Below are 21410 nucleotides of genomic sequence, written 5' to 3' on the forward strand. Positions count from 1 at the left end.
CCGACACGTTTTTTTTTTTCTTTCTTGGGTTTGGTTACTTGTTTGGTGGACCCCCCTTCTCTGGTGTCATCAGGGCCGTTGATAAAGCAGTACAACCAGCCCTGTTGTACGGGGCCCGGCCCTATCGGCTGTATAGAGGGGCCCGGCCAGCATTACAGCTCATTGCTGCAATAAATAAAACAAAACATTGAGCTTGGTAAACTTCTTTCCCGCTCCTACTTGTTTGATGGAGTGGGGTTATCCATTTTCCTGGGCCCCATCTGGTCAACAGAGGGGCCCAGGTGCACACAGAGGAGGAACTATTTCTTCATTTTCGGGAGAGGATGTATATCCAGCCCGATCGCTTACTCCTGGCCGGCGGAGGGCTATTAAGATTCTCCTTCCGACGCCGGCCATTCTCAGGTGCTGAGATGCAAGGAGACTGACCGGAAACAGGAAGGAGAGCGTGGCTGCAATGGACACAGTGAGTAAAGAAAGAATAATCCATAGAATCCTCACTGTGTCATTGGAATAGAACTCACAACACAGCAGGTTAACATTAGCATTATAATAGTCTTCACAGACAGCACAGTAAGTAGGGGCTCTGTCTCATTGCTGCTGACTGTATTATGGCTTTACTGTATATAACAAAGTCAGCAAACAGCCATGATAGAGCCCCTGCTTACTGTGCTGTCTTTGATGATGATTGTAATGCTGATGAGCTGCTACTTTACAGTTCAGTTGGGGGAGCAGTAAACATGTGCAGTGGAGCTGCATTTTACCCCCCCCTCAAAAAAAAACTAACCACTTTCTGTCCAGCAACGCACAGCATGTCGCTGGATTGGAAGGGTTGATATCTGTCATCACTGCAGCAATGATCGGATATCATTTTTTAGCCCCAGTGATTCTGCACAAAGTAAGAGGACCTGTCTTGGCCCTGCTATCACGAGGGATGTTCATTCCTTGTGAAAGCAACAAAAAATTAAGGATACAATGTCATTTTATTAACAAAATGCTTATGCGCAATTGCGGACGCACATGTTGGCCCCACACGCATGTGTAAACGGCAACAAACCTGCCTTTTGTTTTTTGAGCCAGGGACAGGGGTGGGGTAAAGGACGTGGTCGAAGGGGGCCCCATAATTTCCAACAGCAGCCTTGGGTGTCATCCAGGACTAGTTGTGGCCAAGTACTGGGTGTTTTTTTTAGTCATGTACTCCCAGGAGGAGTTATGTCCAGAAGGGTTCCCTATTCAGAGGTACTTGCTTACCTGGCTGAGGAAATGGTGGCAACTTCCTTCAGATTTTTTTTCCCCCCAGCTCTGCTGTGTGGAATCTAGTCCTCCTCGTGCTTCGCCGAGGTGTACCAAGATGTCGTAGGAGGACTTCCGGTGACATTGCAAGATGGCGCCGGAACCTGAAGTCACATGACGCACTTCCAGGCGCTTTTTTTTTTTTTTTTTTAATGAGCAATGCACAATACACTGACATGCTTACAAAGGAACAGTCTGCTGAATTGCCAGACAGGCGCATTTCTAGCAGGACAACGGCAGCTTTTTTTTTTTTTCGGCCGATCTCCACTCGCCTGATGGAGCTTGAGGACAGGTCTGAGGATGGAGCATCCGCTCAGATTGAACTAATGGCAGCCTCTGGGTCCCATACTGCCCCCAAGGTAAGCCCTTGTCTGTAGTCCTACAGCAGGGGACCTTTTTTTTTTTTTGTATGGACTGTTTTTTTGTTTATGGTTAATGTTTCTGCTTTTTTCTAGGCCAAAGAAGTGAAGAAGAAATGCGGGCACTGTAGGGCCAGGCTCTCTGATTGTTTTAAGCTATTTTGTGAGGATTGTATTCCATCCAAAGCTAGTTCAGAGACTGCCTCTTTAAGAGTTAATGTCTTCCATGAAGGAGGTTGTGGCCTCCTTCCGGTCCTTTTAATGATGGAGTAGCAGAGCTGGGACCTTCCTCATCTAGTTTCATAGCTCAAGAGCCTTCAGAAGGCCTTGGCTAAACCCATTCCTGTTAATGTCTGAGACCATTAGTTCTCACAATGCTTCTGATCTGGAAGAAGGTGAGAACCCAAGTTCTTCATCTGATGGGGATTCCGCATCGGAGGAAGATACAGGTAGCTCCAAGTATCTTTTTTCAGTGGAAGATATTGATGCACTTTTAAAGTCAATATATACCTCGGAACAGATTGAGATGCCACAGCTTGTCCAATCTGTACAAGATAAAATGTATAGGGGTCTACAGGGGTGGAAATCTAGAGCTTTTCCGGTGCACCAGTCACTTAAGGATATGATTCTTGCAGAGCGGAAAGAACCTGAGAGGAGGTTATTCCAGTCTAATGGGTACAAAAAGATTTCCTTTTCAGTCTGAATTTGAGGAGACTGTTTTTAAATGTCCTAGACTGGATGCCCCTATGTCACAGGTGTTCAAAGGACAGGTCTGACTTTTTGAAGACTCAGGGGTCCTTAACCACTTGCTTACTGGGCAAATAAACCCCCTTCGTGCCCAGGCGAAATTTCAGCATCCGGCACTGCGTCGCTTTAACTGACATTTGCGCGGTCGTGTGACGTGACTCCCAAACAAAATGTGTCCTTTTTTCCCCACAAATAGAGCTTTATTTTGGTGGTATTTGATCACCTCTGCGGTTTTTATTTCTTGCGCTATAAACAAAAAAAGAGCGACAATTTAAAAAATATATATATATTTCTCTTCCGTTCATAGACAGACACAGCCTTCTTTGACATTAGGGTTATGCTTCTTCCTACCAGCAGAGTTTAGGCAGAATTTAACAGCACTTAAAGTGTTAAAACCTTTCCTTCGTGCCGCTCCTCCCAGGGGGCGTGGCTCCCCCAGGCATAACCCACACCCTGCTCTAGGAGCCTCAGTCTTTTTCTGCCTAACGACAGGAGAGTCAGGCCCTCTCTGGAGTTCCTGTACTCTGGAGTTTTTTTCTGGCGATTTTTTTTTTTTTTTTTTTTTTCTCGCTTTTATTTTTTGTTCCTGCATTTTTGAATCCTGCGATTCTTCTATCAACAGCCGACTGGGTGAAAGGCTGGGTCCTCGACTCTTGTAGTCCCCCCATGTTCGGCCATCGAGCGTGTGCCGGCCCTTAGCTCAGCTTTAGGACGTTCACGACAGGCCCCGTTGCTTCAGGGGCGGCCGGGTAACTTCGGTATTGGGGCTCACATATGACCGGTCGCTTTAGCGGTGTCACAGTGTGTCTGGGCGACAGCCATGCTGTTTACGGACGTTGATTCTGTCTGGGATACCTCCAGCCGGGTAGTTGCAGGACGGGTAAGTAGTGGCCCCTTACTCAGGTAAGTGGTCTGGCTGGAATGTTTCCCTGGGGAGGTCGACTGAGGGTCCGCCCTGCTTTCCTCTCTCCCCTTCCTCTCCCTCCTTCCCCTGACTGGGTGGTGGCTGTGAAGGGGGGCCTCCTGGGTTTTCTTTATTACCACCGGCTCTGGGGGGTGCTGCTGTGTTGTATGAGGTGACAGACACAGCGCAGCCTCTGGTCTGTGGGACAGTTTTAGTGCTGTGAAACGCTGCGTTTCTTCCCTGAGGTGACAGACACAGCACAGCCTCTGGTCTCTTGTGATGATTCTTCCCTGAGGTGACAGACACATCACAGCCAGCACATCAGAGCACACCTCAGGTTTTCAGCTCTCTCTGCAGCTGGGTGGGGTGGTGAGTACCAGGGGCCCCCATGCTCTGCATTAACTGCAAGGAGGTGACCAGTGGGGATTTTTTGTCCTGCCTTGCAGGGTGGGTGACTCAGCGCTGGCGCTATGGAACCTGAGCCAGGTCTCCCTCTCCACTAGGCCTGAGTTAACCCTTAACGCCCCTTCCCCTGCCACATCTGTTATGTTGGCTGTCCTGGATTTCTTGCCAGGTTTGAAGCAGCTAGTGCCCGGATGGGGGGTTAAAAAGAGCCCCCTCCCTGAGCCTGCTTCTGGGGATGTCTCTGACATGGAATCTGGTTCTGGTATGTCAGAGGCTGCGGGCTTGACCCACATGGACAGTGAGGATGTCTATGCTGCAGTGTCAGTTGTTGGCAAGATTTTGTTGGAGCTCTTGTTTCTGCGGTGCGTGGGACTCTAAAAATTGAGGTTGTGGCGGAGACACCACCGTGTCAGTACCTTTTGGATTCCGCAGACCGCCACGCACCGCTGAAGTGTTTCCTTGTGTTCCTTATTTGGACAATATGTTATGCAAGGAATGGGATGCACCGCAAAAAGTTTGTCAAAAAACTTTGCAACCCGTTACCCCCTTGAGGGGGACTTTAAAAAAAAAAAAGTGTGTCTCTCCTCCGCCAGTGGACCCCCTATGTCCAGACTGAGCAGGGCCGCCACATTGCCTGTGGAAGGGGCTCCTGCATTTCAGGATCCCGCTGATAGGAGACTGGAGGTCGTGGCCCGCTCCCTATTTACGGTGGTGGGTTCAGCGGTGAGGCCAGCTCTGGCCGGGCCCTGGTCAGGCCCGACTGACAGGGCGAAGCTCCTGCTGCAGGAGCTGGAAGAAGGGGACGCTTCCGAGTCCTCTAGGGACCTGGCTGAACGATTAGTTCAGGGTCAGAAGTTTCTCTGCGAGGCGGCCATGGATACGTTCCGGGGCTTTCTTCTATGCAGGGTTCTGCGCCGCCTTGTGTGGCTGAAGAGCTGGTCTGTGGACTAGTCCTCTAAGGAGGCCTTGGTGATGGCCTTTAAGGGTGAACGGTCCTTTTGGGACTTCCCTGGATGGCATCATTGTGGATGCCACGGGTGGTAAGCGCATGCTGTTCCCACAGTCTGGGAAGGGCTAGGGACCTCGCCTTGTGCAAGGACCCTCCTTGACTACCTCCGAGCGTTTTTTCGCCCGCCCTGTGCGGTGGGGGTAGGTCTACATGGTGCTTAAATCCCCGCCGCGGGGTAGCTGCGCACCTGATACCGCATGCCTAACAAGTCTGCGGACGTACCTGCTTCCGCCTGTGGGTCTGCTCCTGCCCGTCTCTCGGGTGGGAGACTGGCTTCGCACATTCATGGCTCGGTGGAGGTCTCTCCGACCGTTGGGGTTGCGAAGTGGTTTCCTTGGGGTACAAGATTGAATTTCTCTCGTCTGCCAAACAGGTTTTTTCTCTCCGGCCTCCTCCGGTTCGCAGGTTGGCTCTGTCAAGGGCTGTCCAGGATCTTCTGGTCAGGGGGAGTGATTGTGCCAGTTCCCTCGTTGGAACGGTCTCAGGGGTTTTACTCCATTCTGTTTGTGTCCCCACGGAGGATGGGGCCCGGTCAATCCTGGGCCTCAAGTCCCTCGTTTGTTTTGTCAAGGTGCAAACTTTCAGGTGGTGTCGATTCGCTTGGTAATACCGGCACTCCATCAGGGGGATTTTTTTCTGGCATCCTTGGATGTCATGAACGTGTACCTACATGTTTGCGTATCCTCAAAGCACCAGTGTTTCTGTGCTTTTGAGGTCGGGGGGGGGGGGGGGGGGGAACCATTTTTAATTGGTGTCCTTCCCATTCGGTGGGTTTTCGCCAAGGTGCTCGTCCCGATACTGGCCCGGCTGTGTCAGCGGGGGTTTGTTATGGGATGTCTGGATGACATTTTCCTTCGAGCTTCTTCGAGCTCTGCATTTTTGGAGCCGTGTCTATCACGTGTTACCTGGGTTAGTCCTGGATTCCGCCGGGGCGGGAGTGTTTTTCTCCTAACTGACAAACTTCAGACTCTGCTATCTGCTGTGCAGCAGTTGCCGACCCAGAAGCGGTCATCTCTGCATTTCTGCAGGAAGGTTCTGGGTCCGTTGGTGGCCTCGTTCGAGGCGGTTCCGTATGTCCAATTCCACGCCAGGGTACTAAGGAGGGAATTGCTGTTACGATGGGACTAGCTTCCGTCATCTCTGGATTGCCAGATTCAATTGAGTCCTCTGATCATGTCTCCCCTGGTGTGGTGGCTGGCGTTGGCGGTGCTTCGGGCCGGAAATTAGATTTTTTTCTTCAGGCCATCGGACAATGGTCACGACGGATGCCAGCCTCTCCAGGTTGGGAAGGGGTGCTTGGGGCACCCAGTTGGCCCAGGGGCACTGGACTGAGATGGAGTCCTGCCTAGTGATCAACGTTCTGGAGCTCCAAGCAATCAAGCTTTGCCTTGCCAAGGTGGTCCCTGGATCCACAGGGCCGACAGGTCAGGATCCTGTCCGATGACACCACGGCCGTGGGGTGGTTGATCATCAGGGAGGCACACAGAGTTCTGTTGCAGCGACGGGGGTCACGCACATCCTTTCGGTGGGCCGAAGGGTCCGTTCCGGGAATACGGAATTGGCTAGCCGACTACCTAAGTCGCACTGCACTGGGCCAAGGAGAGTGGTCTCTCCACCCGCAGGTGTTTCGGGGTCTGTGCAGAAAGTGGGGCACTCCGGACGTGGACCTTCTAGCATCCCGTCTGTATCGGTGTATCAGGTTTAAGGACCCGTGGGCGGACGCGTCAGGCGCGTTGGTGGCTCCTTGGTCACTGTCGCCTACTTTACACCTTCCCTCCTCGGAAGCTTCTTCCTCGCCTGCTGCGCACAGTGGAAGCTGTAGGGATTCTATTAGTCCTGATTGCCCTAGATTGGCCGCGTCGCTTCTGGTACGCGGACCTGATGCGTCTGGTGGCAGACGTCCCTTGACGTCTACCCCTGAGAGAAGATCTTGTGTCGCAGGGTCCTATCTTTTACCCTGCTTTACCGTCGCTCGGTGATTTCTACCATGCTACGTGCACGGAAGTCTACTTCACGGAAGATTTACCATCGTACGTGGAAGGCCTACATCTCCATGTGTGAGGAGATGAGTTGGCACCCCCGTACATACGTGATGTCCCGGATTCTGCTGTTATTACAGCGTGGAGTGGATCAGGCTCTCGCCTTAAGTACGGTTAAGGGTCAGATTTCGGCCTTGGCTGTTTACTTTCAGCGACTATTGGCGGCGCACTCCCTGGTGCATACGTTTTGTACAGGGAGTTTTGTACAGAACTCTGCGTTCGGCATGTGGCCCCTCCTGTGCGTCCTCCACTGCCTCCATGGGACTTGAACTTCGTCCTCTCGGTGCTTCAAAAGTCTCCGTTTGAGGACATTTGTAAGATTCTTTTGTTGACTCTGTCCCAGAAGGTGGTTTTTCTGGTGGCGATTACTTCGGTCAAACGGGTATCTTTACTGGCGGCCTTGTCTTGCAATGCTCCTTTCTTGGTCATCCACAAGGACAAGGTGGGTCTTGCGGCCGCCGCCCTCATTCCTTCCGAAGGCTGTTTCGGCTTTTCACATTATTGAGGACATTGTTTTGCCATCCTTATGTCCTCGGCCGAAGAACCGGAAGGAGGCCACGTTGCGTTCCTTGGACGTGGTTCGGGCCCTACGGGTGTACTTGTCTGCTACGGCTCCGTTTCGGAGGTCGGATTCACTGTTCGTGATGGTGACTGGTCCTAGGAAAGGTCTGGGGCGGTCTCGTCAGCCACCATTTCTAGGTGCATCAGACAGGTCGTGCTCCAGGCCTATGCCCTAAAGGGGCGGGCGCCTCCCTTTCAGGTTACGGCGCATTCGACCAGGGCCATTGGTGCCTCTTGGGCTTTCCACCATCAATCGTCTGTTTTACAGGTGTGTAAGGCAGCGACCTGGTCGTCAGTCCACACCTTCTCAGTTTTACAAGGTGGATGCGAGTGCATCTTCGGATGCCTCCTTTGGCCGCAAAGTTTTACAGGCGGCTGTTTAACCACTTAAGACCCAGACCAAAATTCAGGTAAAAGACCAGGCCCCTTTTTGCGATTCGGCACTGCGTCGCTTTAATTGACAATTGCGCGGTCGTGCGACGTGGCTCCCAAACAAAATTGGCGTCCTTTTTTTCCCCACAAATGGAGCTTTCTTTTGGTAGTATTTGATCACCTCTGCGGTTTATATTTTTTGCGCTATTAACAAAAATAGAGCGACAATTTTGAAAAAAATTCAATATTTTTTGCTATAATAAATATCCCCCAAAAACACACATATATATATATATATATATATATATATATATATATATATATATATATATATATATATATATATATAAAACTTTTCCGTTTAGGCCGATACGTATTCTACCTATTTTTGGTAAAAAAAATCGCAATAAACGTTTATCGATTGGTTTGCGCAAAATTTATAGCGAAATAGGGGATAGTTTAATTGCATTTTTTTGTTTTACTACTAATGGCGGCGATCAGCGGTTTTTTGGGTTTTTTTCGTGACTGCGACATTATGGCGGGCACTTCGGACAATTTTGACACATTTTTGGGAGAGCAAAAAATGCATTGTTTACTATGAAAATTACATTTGCAGTTTGGGAGTTAACCCCTTCGCGCCCCCTTGTGGTTGTGTGACCTCATGTGTGTTTACAACTGTAGGGGGGTGTGGCTGTAGGTCTGACGTCATTGATTGTTCGTCCTTATATTAGGGAACAGACAATCGATGACAGGCTCTCACACGGCTCTCCCCGTTCTTCAGCTCCGGGGACCGATCGCGGGACTCAAGCGGCGATCGGGTTCGCAAGTCCCGCGGCCGAGGTCACGGATCTCCAGGTCGCGGCCCCGCGACCCACCGCTGGGCTTTATACAATCACGTACAGGTACGTGATTGTGCCCAGCGGTGCCATTCTGCCGACGTATATTGGGTTAGGCGGTCCTTAAGTGGTTAAGGTTGAAGTTCCTCCGTTGAGGAACTCTGGTTTGTTTGGGGTGAAGTTTGGTTTTCTGTGTTTTTCCCACCCCTCAAAATATTTCGACACTGCTTGGGGACGTCCCTAAGGTCAATTGCTGCTGTGTCCGTCCATGAACGGAAGAGAAAAAAGGATTTTTGTACTCGCTGTAAAATCCATTTCTCAGTTCATGGACGGACACAGCACCCTCCCCTCCCTTGTACTGCTTGTTACAAACTGGGGCTGCATGATACAGAGTGAGGGATGTACCCAGGGGACCCGCCCCCTGGGAGGGTGCTATACTGAGAGAAGTGTTTTAACACTTGAAGTGCTGTTTTTTCTGCCTAGTCATCTCCTAAAAGGAAGGTAGATAACTCAAAAGTCAATTGCTGCTGTGTCCGTCCATGAACTCAAAGAAATGGATTTTACGGTGAGTACAAAAATCCAGTTTTTCTGATTATGTTCATTACATTCCTTCACAACAGCTACAGGTAAGCCTTATTATAAGCTTACCTGTAGTGAAAAGTGGTCTGTAAGGGTTTACAACCACTTTAATGCGTGTTAAAATCAAAGCAAGTGTAAATGAGCCCTTAGTATACTGTTTGGTTAGCCGTTGAGCTCTTTTTGGTTTAGCGCTATCTATTTCTGAATACTCTAGCTGTTTGTGGGAGCTGAAAATCGGCAGCTACCTGCCTCCTAAGGCCGAAGGGTTTAAAATTGCGCACACCTGTGGAATGGCAACAAAGTACAATACATTAAATTATCCATAGATTACGCTTTAAAAGCGTTTACAGGTTACCAGTTTAGAGTTACACAGGAAGTCTAGCGCTAGAATTATTGCTGTATCTGCTCATGGTGATATCTCACATATGGTGGTGCGATCACCGTTTACATGTGTTCTGCACTGTGGGTGTTCGCATTAATAACGAGGATGGGACATTTTAATTTTTTATTTTTTTTCTAAATCAACCATATTGCTATCACAAGGGATGAACAACATCTCTTTTGATAGCATGGGGCATGACCGTTTTTTTTTTCCTTTTGATTTAAGAGATCTGGGATTTATCTATCCTCTGGTCTCCAAAGCATGTGATTAAACCGATCTGTTTGATCACATTCTTTCATGAGCCACTAATGCCTTGTTTACAACAAAGTCTCTTCTGGTTTCTGACATCACACAGTGTGAGGAACAACATTCCTCTCACTGTGTCCGGGTAGCCGCTGGTAACATGTTTCAGGAACCTGGTCCCCTAGGTCTCATGGTCAGGGGCTCTAATGGCCGTCTGGGGAGGTTGGATATCTGCTGCCCTTGTTTCTCTGTGCCTGGGGAGGGCCAGGACCGGGGTGGCGTCGGGCCCCTAGCGCAGGCCTGTGCGGCAGGTGACAGGCTTTTTCCCACACACAGCGTGGCTGTCTCGTGATGGGAAATCAGGAAGTCACTGGCGTTTGAGGGGGCGGAACTTCTGCGCTCCAAGCTGGCCCACACGGAAACGTGGTTCCTGTCTCCATAAACTGCGCGAAAATGGCTTGCTGGTGATCTCTGGTAGAAGTAGCACAGGCTGTAAGACTACCAGACGGGCGGCATGGACTCTCCTGCAGTACTTAGGCAGATGCAGTCTCCAACACCAGCACCTCTCAGGTAAGCCTAAAGTGTTGTTTTACTATTCTTTGCTATCCTGGAGTGTTTTACCCCCCTCCCAATCATAGGATTTGGTGTTTGGGGACACATTTTTCTTCCCTCCTGCACGTGGTGGAGTGTATTTTTTGTGGCATGTGTTGCTTATTGGGGGTCATTTATTTTGTGTCTTTCAGGCCAAAACCCAGGACAAATCCCAAGTGCAGCCACAGAAAATGTGCGGTTTGCGGTAAACTGAGCTCCACTTGGTGTAAATCAGTTTGCCGCACATGTATAGATGGTTTAGTGAAGGATGACCCAGTGACCTCATGTCAAAAAATTTTGACTTCGGTCAGAGATGAGCTTACTTCTACTTTTAGCTCTTTTAAAGATCTAATTGACAAATTTCAGGCTCCCCCACAGGGTACATCTTCAAAAAGAAAGGCTTCAGTCGTTAGCGCCACGCAGCTGAGCGTAGAGAGCGACAACTCTGAGGCTGAAGCCAGATCTACCCGTTGTTCTCCGGAAGAATCAGGGTCAGATACAGAGCCCAGGGATAGAGTATCCTCTAGGCTCAAGTTTTAAATTTTCTTTGGAAGACGTGAATAACTTGTTAAAAGCCATCTATACAACTCTTGAAATGGAGAAGGAGGTGGTACAACTGTCTAAACATGACCTTATGTACAGAGGTTTGCACAAAAAGAAAACTAACAACTTTCCAGTGCACGATTCCCTCGATACTATCAAGCTGGAGTGGGAGAATCCAGAGAGAAAAACCTTTCTTTTCTGGTAACCTAAAAAGAAGATTTCTATTTGATGAGGATGCAGAGCTGCCGTGGAACAAAAACCCAAAGTTAGACGCTCCTCTTTCAAATGTTTCAAAAAATTCGGACCTGGCGTTTGATGATCTAGGTACGCTTAAGGATCCTATGGACAAGAAAAGAGATGTCCTTCACAGAGCTTGGGGTTCAGCTATGGGGAATCTTAAACCAGCTCTGGCCTCTACTTGTGTAGCCAGAAATTTGGAAGAATGGCTTACGCAAATCCAAACCAAATCTATTGGCAGGTACCTCTAGGGAAGAGATTCTAAAATCTTTTCCTTTCCTTTTTAGTGCCGTGGGTTTTTTTAGCTGATTCTTCCGCAGAATCGGTAAGAATGACAGCCAGGACTTCAGCTTTAGTGAACTCGGCCAGAAGAAGCATTTGGCTTAAAACATGGTCTGGTGATGCAGCATCTAAATTGCGCCTATGTGGGCTTCCCTTAACAGGGGATCATTTTTTTGTCCCAGGTCTGCAGGAGGCACTGGAACGTACGGCCGATAGAAAAAAGGCCTTTCCAGAAAGCAAGAAAAAGCAGCCAGGCAATTTGTGGCCAAAACAGACAAGAGTCCTAAAGAAAATGACAATCGGCTCAAGAAACATTGGACCGGGTACAAAGACAAGGGTAGAGGAGGTGTTTTGTTTAACGCTCCTCAACAGCCCGCCAAGCCACAGTGACCAGCATCTGCCAGTGGGAGGAAGATTGAGGGCCTTTCTCCCACAATGGGCAGCCGTCACCTCAAGTCTCTTCATCCTGGATCTGGTGGCAAATGGGTACAGGCTGGAATTTTCCTGCAAACCACCAGAGCGTCTTTTGATCACCTCTCCTCCCAAAGATCGGGAGAAAGCGAGGGCTCTGGGTCTTCAGATAGGAGATTTGTTAGACCAGAAAGTCCTGATTCCTGTTCCCCGTTCAGATCGGAACAAAGGGTTTTATTCCCACATTTTTGTCATCCGAAAGCCGTCAGGAAAGTATCGGCTCATTCTGAATCCTTCTGGCCCAGGAGGCCATGGTTTTCCCTGCTACAGACTGGTCTCGGAGCCTCCACTGAGGCTTCAGAAGAGAGAGGACTTGCTTTCGCAGGGTCCAGTGTCACACCCACAGGTGGTTTCCTTAAGCTTGACAGCTTGGTATCTGAAGAAAACATACTGAAGGCTCGGGTTTTCTGCAAGGTAATCAAAACCGTGGTAAATTGCAGAAAACCAGTCACTAGAGCCATTTATTCCAAAGTTTGGAAAAAGTTTAATTCATGGTTGTCTGAAAACCAAAGATCAACGCATGATGTTCCTTCTATTTTGAATTTTTTTTTAAGAGGGTGTCGACAAGGGTCTTTCAGTTAGTACCTTGAAGGTAGCGGCGGCAGCTATCAGTGTTTTCCTCTAGTTTTTTATCTTTTGGAAAATCCCACGGTAGCTAGATTCTTTAAATCCATTTCAAGGGCCAGGCCAGTATTGGTAAGAAGTTGTCCAACTTGGGACCTGTCCCTGGTACTTCAAACTCTGGTAGAGTTTTCATTTGAGCCCTTAGAGGATGTTTCTATTAAGTTACTTACTTTAAAAACAATTTTTTTAGTAGCCAATACCTCAGCTCGTAGTTTAAGCGAGTTACAGGCCTTATCAGTGAGGGAGCCATTCCTCACGATTTTTGAAGATCGAGTTGTGTTAAAAAGTGATCCAGGTTTTTTGCCTAAGGTGGCCAGTACATTTCACAGATCACAGTACATTGTACTGCCATTCTTTTTGTAGTTTGCCACAGGGCGACCCAAGAGAAGAAATTTTGTTTTTTTTAGATGTGAGAAGAGTTCTTCTCGTCTATTTGGAGGTCACCAAGACCTTTAGGAAGACTGACGCTTTATTTGTCCTGTTTTCAGGTACGCACAAGGGTAAGAGTGCATCTAAAGCCACATTGGCTAGGTGGATTAAGCAAGCCATCTCGAGAGCTTACAAAATTAGAAGTTCCTACACCTTTTGTTGGTGCGCATTAAACAAGAGCTTTGTCTGCGTCTTGGGCTGAGAGGGCTGGTGCTTCACCGGAACAAATCTGCAAGGCTGCATGGTCCAGTTATTCGACCTTCATTAAACCTTATCGACTGGATCTGTTATCCGCTCAAGAACAGGCGTTTGGTCGAAAGGTCCTTCAGGCAGTTGTCCCACCCTAGACTGGCAAGTTCTGGCTCATCGTCTCATGGGCTGTCCTGGAAGACGCTTGAAAGAAAAGCTGATTTAGACTTACCGCTAACTCCTTTTCTGAGAGTCTTCCAGGACAGCCGGATTCCCACCCGGTTATGTATGGAAGTTCTGTGTTTTAATGCATATGTTTTTCAGGGTAGCCCTATAGTTCTTGAAGACTGGCATGGGGGGGGGGCGTGGTCTGGAGTCGCATGGCCTAAGACGTGTTGAGTGAGAGCTCCGCTCGTGGCTGATCCTTTTCAACAGAATCCTGGGGGAATCTTCCCTACCAACCGACCGCAGGCACATCCACCCCTTCCCCCGATACTCGGGACCAGCATGTCGCCCCCTAAGAGGCCCGGAACCCTCGCTAAACAGGACAAAAGCCGGCATGGTGAGTGGGACACGGGGGAGGAAGATGGCGCCGCCATGCTGCAGGGGGGAGAGGACCGGCCTTCTGGTGATACCGCCCGGGTCCTGGAAGCTATCGCTGCCTGCCAAACTTCCCTCACCTCCCGGATCGAAGAGGTGAAGGTAGATATTTCCCATATGCGACATGATATGCACAAGCTACGCGAGCGGGTGTCGGAGACGGAGCGCAGGCTCGAACACGTGGAAGATGGCCTACACCCGCTCCAGGTCTCGGTGGAAAGTTTGCAACACCAGCTGCAAGCGGTGCTCTCCAAGCAGGACGATATGGAGAACCGCCTTTGAAGGTGCAATTTACGTTTTGTGGGGCTCCCTGAGCGCTCTGAAGGAGTGGACCCCCCTACCTACCTTGAAAACCTGCTCATCAAAACCTTTGGCAGAGAGGCCTTCTCCTCCACTTTCGTTGTGGAGCGCGCCCATCGCCTAGCCGCCAAGCCCCCTCCCGAGGGTGCACCCCCGAGGACTTTCATCGCTAAACTGCTCAACTACCGTGACCGAGATGCTGTCCTCAGGCTCACCCGGGAGAAGGGGAACATCCCTCTTGGTAACATCACCATTGCTGTCTATCCGGACTTCTCCTCGGAGGTACAGAAGAAAAGGGCGCGCTTTACGGAGGCGAAGCGGCAGCTCCGAGTGCACCACCTGCCGTACGCCATGCTTTTTCCTGCACGGCTACGGGTCGTATGTGACGCCAAGGCCCATTTCTTTGAGGACCCGCAGGCTGTTCTATCCTGGCTGGAGCGACGCGAGGGCGCCGGATCTTCCCACACCTGAGTCCCCTGCATGACGTGCTGGCTATCCGTCCCGCAGCACCTACCTCGGTACTTCTCCTTGGCATCGTTGCCCCTGCACCGCAGACTTCCTAACCGTGAGTTGGCCGTGTTGCCTCCGGGCCTGCCCCTGCCCCCTCATCCTTGTTTACCCTGGTGGCCAGCTCACCCCTCACCTTGCCCCCCCAGACACTGTTTCCCCTACCTTGAGCCACGGGCGGCTCACCCACACAGGTGTCCCATATAATCGGATACCCCCCTTGCACCGCTGCGTGCTCTTCAGTTTGGTCGCCCCCTTGACCGCGCTGGTTGTCCTGGACTTAGGGTAATGTTATCACCCCTGGCAACCACCGCAAAGCCGAAGTTTCCCTGGCCGGCCCTTACCCCCAGACTTTTGGTGGGTGGTGGGGTGTTAAACCTGCTATGCCGGTCCAGTGTTCTTGCAGGACTTGGTTCTTATGCTGACCAAGACGTTGTTATTTGTTATGTTTTTTTCTTTTTTTCCTTACAAATGTCAATGTATCGCACAACTTTTATTGATTGTTTTTCTGTGCTCTTGCTCATGTTAGATGGTCCCTCCATTGCCCGGTGGGCCTCGCACCTCCTCCGGTCGGTCGCTGTTGGGACCCCCGGGGGACGTGTGACTCCCACCGGATACTCTGTGTTTCCCTATATGCTTCCTGTATGGTCTCTTGCCCGTTGGTATGCCCCGAACTGCTGGCCGCCTCCCGGCTTTTGGGGGGGCGGTCTTTTAGTCCCTGCTTTCATCGTACCTACCCATGGCATCCCTTAAGATAGTAACCTGGAACGTGCGCGGTCTGGGGGACCAAGTTAAACGTTCGGCAGTCCTTTCCCATTTGAAATCCATACGTGCAGATGTTTCCATTTTGTTAGAGACACATTTAGTGGGGCAAAAACAGCTGTGCCTCAAGAAAGCCTGGATGGGGTGGGTTTATCAGGCCCCTCACACCTCTAACTCCCGCGGGGTGGCGGTGCTGGTGGCAAGATCACAGCAGTTCCTGCTCCACGAGTTAGTCAGATCCCCAGGGCCGCTACTTATTTTTGCATGCCACCATCGGAGGCCTTGAGATTCTCCTCCTTGCCTTTTATATCCCTCCCCCCTTTCAATTTGAGGCCCTTCAGCGGGGGGTAGCTTATATGGCTTTACATCCCTCAGTGCCTGCCATCTGGGCAGGTGACTTCAATATGGTCATTTCCCCGTCCTTGGACAGACTGGGTCCAAGCGCCCCGGTGGGTCCCTCGCCGGGGATCACTAGATTTGGTAAGTTTCTATCTGAATTCGCCCTGACCGACACCTGGCGACATAGGCACCCGACTCAACTAGGATTCTCCTGTTTCACCCCCTCCCGCGCAGTGATGTCCCGCATAGACCTTATCCTTGTAACCCCCTCCCTTCTCCCGCATCTCTTCGAAGTAGGATTTGACTCTAGGTCGCTTTCTGATCACTCCCCATATTGGGTCAAACTCAAGCTCCCGTCGCCCCGCGTGGCCAAGACCTGGCGCCTTAACCCCTTCTGGCTGAGAGTCCTCCCTGACCTGGACTCCGTCGGGGCTGAATGGGACCGCTTCTTCACCACAAATGACGGCTCTGCCGCGGCGGGTCCTGTTTGGGAGGCGTTTAAGCTCCACGTGCGCATGATTCTGTCCTCGCATTAACAGACACAAGGCCTCGTCCAGGTCGCTACTCCGCCAAGCGGAGGAGCGGCTTGGGACCCTCGAGCGGGATTTCCGCGCCGACCCGTCGGATAATACCGCTTCCCAACTTCGACTACAGATTAGGCTAACGGACCAACTGCATCTTGAAAAAGCGCGTCAGGGTATTTTTTTCAGTAAGCAGCTTATGTACGAACATGGTGAGCGAGCCGGTCGGCTCCTTGCCTATATGGCACATCTGGAACACAAGCCCCCTGTGGTTGTGTCCCTCTGTGCGGCGTGCGGCGCTCTACTATCGGACCCTGACCAGGTGGCTGACGAATTTAGGTCGTTCTACTCAAAGCTATACACCTCCACCTCACAACATACCGCGGAGGAGCTCTCCGCTTTTCTGCGGGATGTCACCTTCCCCACGTTATCTGCGGATCAGGTATCTATGCTGGAAGCTCCCATCACCGCTGTATGTGTGGAGACAGCCATGGCAAGCCTCCCCACCTCTAAAACTCCGGGCTCCGACGGGCTTCCCCTCGAATTCTACAAACACTTTCAGGACACTCTTGTCCCTAGGCTGTGCGCGCTTTACAATCATGTCTTTGACACGGGCACGCTCCCCTCCCATGCGCGAAGCTCTCATTGTTCTGATCCCCAAGCCTGGCAAGGACCCCTTACTCCCCGAATCCTACCGCCCCATCTCACTCCTTCAACTGGATGTAAAAATCTTAGCCAAAATCCTCGCCCTGCGTCTCAATAAAATTATAACTAGCTTGATGCACCCTGACCAGACCGGGTTCATGCCCAACAAAAACACTGCCTTTAACCTTCGCAGGCTGCACATGAATCTTCAGGCTCAGCATGCGGAGGTGGGCGCCAGAGTGGTAGTTAGCCTAGACGCTGCCAAGGCCTTCGATTCGGTCGAGTGGGAGTACCTATGGGAATGCCTTGGCAGATTCGGGTTCGGTCCCCGTTTTGTGAAGTGGCTTCAGCTTCTTTACCATGCCCCCACAGCACGCATTAGAGTCGATGGTAGAACCTCCTCTCCTTTTCCCCTGTCTCGTGGCACTCGTCAGGGTTGCCCTGTTTCGCCTATGCTTTATGCCCTCGCGGTGGAGCCCCTTAGTATAGCCCTGCGCTGTCATCCTGGGATTAACGGGCTGCATTGCGGTCGGGTTAATGAGCTACTCAGCCTATACACCGACGACATGCTCCTCTACCTATCGGATGCGGGTCCTTCGCTTCAAACAGCTCTCCAAGTTATATCTCAGTTCGGGGAATACTCGGGTTTGCAGATCAATTGGTCAAAGTCACACATCCTTCCCCTGGACCTCGGCCCTCCCACTGCGGCGCAGGCGGCCCTTCCACTGGTGCGAATGGACGTCATTAAGTATCTGGGTGTCCTTGTCACTAGGTGTCCCCAAGACTATATACGCCTCAATATTGAGCCATTGTTTCACACCCTGAAAACCAAAACACAAACATGGTCCCGCCTCCCCCTCGGAGTCATGGGCCGCATAAGCCTAGTTAAAATGATTCTCCTCCCTAAGCTGCTCTACGCCTTTTGGCACGCCCCGCTGTATATCCCCCCCCCCCCCCGTATTTTTAAATCCATGGAATCCATTATCAACTCGTTTATATGGGGTTCCTCCAGGCACAAGTTGCCGTGGCAGGTCCTGACGTGCCCCTCCAGTCAAGGCGGCGCTTCGGTCCCCGATCTGTTCCTCTATTACGTGGCATCCCAGCTCTCCCACTTTTACTATATTCACCACTCGGACAGGGGGCGCTATCTGGCCATGGTGTGCTCTAAGGCCCCTGGCCCGGTCTCGCACCCCTTTCAGATCCTCTTCTGTGTGCCCCGCGGCTTCCAACGGTCAGGTGACAGGAGTCAAGTACTCTTCCATCACCGCAAAATATGGCAAATTGCCCTGTCGGTCGGCGAGGCACCGTCCCCGCACTCTCACACACCCTTCTGGGATAATCCTCTCTTGCCCGAGCTGGCTACGGTCCCTGACCGTGGTCTTTGGGTTAAGAGCGGAATTATCTACCTCACACAGGTTGTTGCTAACGGCTCGGTCAGGACCTTTCAGTCTCTCAAAGACGCCCACTCTCTAGCAAACCATATGCTCTTCAGGTATCTTCAACTCCGCCATGCACTTACCACTTAGTTCGGTACTGATATCCCAGTGCTTGAGATCCCGCTGCCTGTTGGCACTGTGTTGGGTTCGGACCCCAAGAAACTGATTTCACAACTTTATATCTCCTCGGCGACTGCCACTCTCCAGCGGACAAAGTCCCGTTGGGAATCCGATCTGGGGGCGGTGTCGGTGGAGGACTGGGACGAAGTCCTCGTTAATTGTAAATTAGCCTCCCCCAAAATCTCCGACCGCCTTACCCAACTCTACATCCTACATTAGTCGTACCTAACCCCATACCGTATCTCGAAGTTTAGACCAGGTAGTAATCCCAACTGCCCGGGCTGTGATTTTCCCAACGCCTCCTTTTACCATCTCATCTGGGACTGTCCCTGTGTGCAGGGGTTTTGGACCCAGGTGGTCCAATTTCTCCACGATCGTATGGGCTCCACGCTCTCCCTAACCCCCCGCCAATGTTTACTTGGGCTCTCTTCGCTGTCTGAGGCCGAGAAGTACCTTAATGTCTTTCTGCAAGAGAACACTATTCCTGGCCAGGCTTCAGATAGCGTAAACGTGGATGCGGGGCCCCCCCCCTACCCTTCAGCAATGGATCAGAGCTGTTAATGCTCCTCTGCCCTACAAAAAGCTTCTCTATGTTCACAGGGGTTGTCCCGACAAATACCATAAGGTCTGGGATAGATGGTTGGGTGAAGCCTCCACCTGTGTTGCCCCAGATGAATAAAGTTCCGTACTATCTCCCTTTCCATACCCCTAGAACCCGACCTGTATGCTTTCTATGTCCCCGGTTGTGTTCTGCAATTGCACGGATGATTAGCCCTTTATTTTACTGTGTCTACTGTATCTATACGGATGATAATGACATTGTACTTTATCCTTGCTTGTGGTGCATGCTGCACCGTTTTACACCCCTTTTTTGTAACTCGTTTATATTATGCTCAATAAACGACGTTTTGATTTAAAAAAAAAAAAAAGACTGGCATGGGGCCTGGAGGACAGCCCTTTTATCCGGTGGGGGTTAACATGTTTCCTGTCCTGGTAGGAGGAGCCCTAGGTCTCATGGGCTGTCCTGGAAGACTCTCAGAAAAGGAGTTACCGGTAAGCCTAACTCAGCTTTTTGCTTTGCATGTAGTAGAAAAACATGAAAGTAGAACTATATATGTTATTTTTTTCATATTGGATAGAGTAAGGGAGGTTAATAATCCCGGTCAAGACGAGGCAATGCTGGAGCTGTCCCGCGCGGACCAGAGATATGCAACAGACCCCGTACCGGAAGCGGCGGCGCTTAAACTTCAGGCGAGGGTAGTGAATCAATTACAGTTTGAAAAAGCCAGGCGGAAGTTATTTTTTGCCAAACAAAAGCTATTTGAACACGGGGAAAAAGCTGGTTAACTCCTAGCCTATATGATGCATAGTGAAGATAGACCGCCGGTGGTCATCTCCTTACATGGCAATGCGTAACGGACCCGTCGGCCGTGTCCTCCGAATTCAAAGATTTTTTTGCCAAATTATATACGTCTATGAGCCCGGCGGATGATAGCCCGATGGACTCATTCTTTGAGACTATCACTCTCCCCTCCTTGACGACTGACCAGACTGCCCTCCTCGAGTCACCTTTGACTTCTGAGGAAATAGCAGAGGCTATCGCTGCATTTGCTCGCTCCAAAGCCCCAGGCTCGGACGGCCTCCCAATTGAATTTTATTCTCAATATAGCCAAATTCTCTCCCCTGAGCTGCTACAATTGTATAAACGCATGTTTGAGACACACACCCTCCCCCCGACCATGAGGGAATCAACTATCGTTCTCATTCCGAAGCCCGGAAAAGACCCTGGGTATCCGGAATCCTATCGACCCATCTCCCTCTTGCAGGTAGATGTAAAAATCCAAAGGTATTAGCAAATAGGCTCGATAAAGTCATCCTATCTTTAATACATACTGACCAGGCGGGGTTCATGCCGGGCCACCATACCTCCTTTAATCTTCGACGGCTCTATATTAATTTGAAGGCCACACATGACAACGTAGGCTCTAGATAGAGTACTGGTGGCGCTAGATACGGCTAAGGCCTTTGACTCCGTAGAGTGGAGATATCTGTGGCGATGCCTCGAGACTTATGGCTTCGGCCCCAAGTTTCGTAAGTGGGTTAGTCTCCAAGACCCCACAGCCAGAGTGGTGGCGAATGGCTGGCCATCTCCGTTGTTTGCCTTGAGTAGAGGCACGAGACAGGGCTGTCCTCTCTCCCCACTCTTGTACGCCCTCGCTGCGGAAACCCTGGCAATATCTATTCGCACTAACCCAGAGATAGAGGGATGCCGAACAGGCTCACTGGTAGAAAAAAATAGTATGTATGCAGACGATACTCTATTGCAGGGATATGCAATTAGCGGACCTCCAGATGTTGCAAAACTACAATTCCCATCATGCTTCTGCCTTTGGGTGTCATGCTTGTGGCTGTCAGAGTCTTGCTATGCCTCATGGGACTTGTAGTTCTGCAACAGCTGGAGGTCCGCGAATTGCATATCCCTGCTCTATTGTATCTGGCCGACTCGGGTCCCTCCCTCCATACAGCACTTCAGACGTTCGGACTTTTTTCTGGACTCAAGATCAATTGGGGGAAGTCTCAGATTCTCCCGATAGATTGCTTCCCGCCATCTGAATCGCAGTCAAGCATGCCACTACAGAGTGGATGTCATCAAATATTTGGGGGTGCACATCTCCAGGCACCCGGCTGATTACACCAATCTCAATGTGGAACCCCTCTTTGACCTTGTCAGGACCAAGATTAGAGTATGGGCCCACCTACCGTTAGGGGTCTGGGGACGCATTAACCTGTTTAAGATGGTCCTCCTCCCCAAATTGCTTTATATTCTATGGCACACCCCGATCTACCTCCCCCTGAAATATTTTAAATCGTTGGAAGCTCTCCTTAAGCCATTTATATGGGGGACAGGCAGACATAAACTTGCATGGCAGGCACTAAAGAATCCGACTGATATGGGGGGTATGGCCTTACCAGATCTCAATTTATACTACAAAGCTGCACAATTATCACAGCTGTTTCATTTCGATAAAACTGACAGCGCTTCCTGACTTTGCTGTGCCCGTGGGTGGCTCCGCTCACCGGAGATGAG

The 21410-nt window shown here is 50.6% G+C and overlaps 1 protein-coding gene across 2 annotated transcripts in view; it reads left to right on the top strand.

The window, feature by feature from the left end:
- Positions 1-21410, top strand: part of DDX4 (DEAD-box helicase 4) — a 267888-nt gene that overhangs the window by 193441 nt on the left and 53037 nt on the right. The window lies entirely within an intron of this gene.

The sequence above is a fragment of the Rana temporaria genome, chromosome 1 (assembly GCF_905171775.1).
Source record: "Rana temporaria chromosome 1, aRanTem1.1, whole genome shotgun sequence".
NCBI classification, from domain to species: Eukaryota; Metazoa; Chordata; class Amphibia; order Anura; family Ranidae; genus Rana; species Rana temporaria.